The sequence below is a fragment of the Alosa sapidissima genome, chromosome 10, assembly GCF_018492685.1.
Source record: "Alosa sapidissima isolate fAloSap1 chromosome 10, fAloSap1.pri, whole genome shotgun sequence".
NCBI lineage: Eukaryota > Metazoa > Chordata > Actinopteri > Clupeiformes > Clupeidae > Alosa > Alosa sapidissima.
Genome location: NC_055966.1, coordinates 7,058,419 through 7,061,004, shown reverse-complemented (window position 1 = coordinate 7,061,004; position 2,586 = coordinate 7,058,419).

Genomic DNA, 2,586 nt, shown 5'->3' with positions numbered 1-2,586 from the left:
GTTGTGTGTTTGCGCCATTGTTAGAGATTGTCTGATTCGCGCTGTCGCATGCTGAGATCACTGGATCAACAGCCACAGGGAAACAGGGGAGAAAGATAAGGGAGTAGAGCTGGAGGGGATAGGATGAGATGAGACGGGAATGAGAAAGAAGTGTGTGTCTGGGTGAGTGTGTGTCTGAGTGACAGAGGAGGGCTGCCACAGAGACAGACAGAAGGAGAGAGAACAGAATCAGAGGTAAAAGAAAACAGCACCATGGCAATCTCAAGAGAGAACAAAAAAGAAAGATGAAAAGATGGCGAGAGGAGTCAGAGAAGGGAGGAGAGGAGCAGGAGGGAGGAGAGAAGCAGGAGGGAGGAGAGAAGCAGGAGGGAGGAGAGGATCAGGAGGGTGGGGGGAGTGAGAGGGAGAAGAATGGCTGTGTGGGGATAGGGGGTGAGGCACACACGCTTGAGTTGTGATGCTGTGAGCTCATCCTGGGTGGCAGAATCAGCACAGCCAAGGGAGGAGGAGGCGAGAAGAGATGGGACAAGGGAGGGAAGGAGGGAGAGGAAGATAAGAGAGAGGGATGGAAAGGAAAAAGTAGATGAAGGGAGAGAGAGAGGGGGATGAAGCAATGTGTTAATTATAAAGCAACTATAGCGTGGCGATCAAGCTCTTAGCTGCCATGACACCAGAATGCAACATTGCTTTCTCAGCTGCACGGCCACTGCATGAGAGACAGCATGATCACAGTGTTCTCTCCCTCTTTGTCTTTCTAAAGATGATATTTAATGGTCTCCTCCGCATGCCAGGGTCTGGCTCTCTTTATATCCCGTTAGCCCAGAGCGAGGAGGCTAAGCATGAATCATTAGGAGTGTGCTGGCAGTGCCACATCTGGTGTGCCTGATCGCACCGCTCGGAAACAAAGGCAGTTAACCATCATCCATATGGAGTCTGACCCAATGACAGGCGGCACAGTTAAACAGCCAGGTCATAAATATACACACACTGATGGTACACGCACACACACACACACCCTATAGTGCCAATTGGAATCTGGGGCACCGCGTCACATAAATATATGTATTTTTGAACTGGCCTTTTTAATGTGCATTTTATGCAATCCCTACATCTCCAATGGGAGGGTAAGGTGTATCAAGGGTTTGATACACACACATATTATATTTCACTGACTGTAAATGTTTCATTCGTATGCACAGAAAATAGTGGAATAATTTCTGATTCCAGATCTTTAAATTCTAAAATCGTATTCCTCTCGTATTCTCTCAGAATATCAGAAACAATCTGCATTAAGTGAGTAATTAGTTTGCCATTAGACTGCTGTGCTGTATATATTTGTGATTCAGACCATGTGTCTGGGTTTTAGTCAAGAGCAGGCAATCATGGCCTTCCAGATGGCCAACACATCCACATTCTCGCACATTCCACTGCACGGCCACAAGACTGTGCAAATCAGGCAGACACTCGAGGATAAACAAAAGTGCCCCTCACACGTCATGCTAAATAAAGACACATCGCTCACATGGTGCCAGACAAGAAGGCAAGACGCTAACATGCCATGGCACCTCACACACTTCTACCAAAAGTAGACACAATACAACTCTGCAGCTTTAGTCACGGCAGCCTTTGATACTTTTCGCAAAACGTTTTAGTAATTTATAATTACTAAATATATAAATATAAAATATAAAAATATATATAATATTTTTTTTTTTGTAATGTAAAGACTAGGCCTACACATTAACATGGAATTTTAAGTCTTTACACATTGGACCACTTTTCCACAGAAAATGTCTTATCACTATAATCTTTATTACTGATGTTTATATTACTAAACGCTTGATTTCTGCTGGAGCTGGACAGATTAGCCACTTGTAAGATGGACTGATTTACTGCTGCTTGATGTGGGCGTGAGTGAGTGGGAGACACCACACTAATCCCTTTCCACAACCAGGCAGACCCACCCGACCCCCTTGGTTGACCGTTGCAGGTCAACCCCGCTCCACCTGCCGGATTATGCAGCCGGGATTAAGGTTTATGAAATTATAGAGCTGTTTTTTTATGATTTCTATTTATTTATTTTTGACTTGACTGCAGAGGAGGGGCAGCGTCGTCATGTGACGTGCTCGAGTCTGGCACGTGTTAAGAACCCAGCTGCTGCTTTCCACCTCCAGGAGCTTGTGTGTGTATGCATATCTGTGAGTGTGTGTATACACACACACACACACACACACACACACACACTGCATCTATAAATGGTTATGTGTGTGCACGAGCATATTGCAAATATTAATGTTTTAACCTGGGATGATCATTGATCGATCAATTTGTTTCTTTATCTACACAACATGGTCCATTCAATTCTGGTGAATTATTTAGAGTGTCACTAAAGTGGCCTAAAACCATGCTGTACAACACTTTGGGTGCATACTCTGGAGACACGGAGAGATGCTAGAATTTAAAAAACAAAAAACAAAATTTTATTTAAACAGTGATCAGGTCTCAGTACCAATGTGCCTGTTAAAAATCAAAATCAAACAAAAGAAATAATAACAGGAATAAACTACAAACTTCAGGGAACAAAGA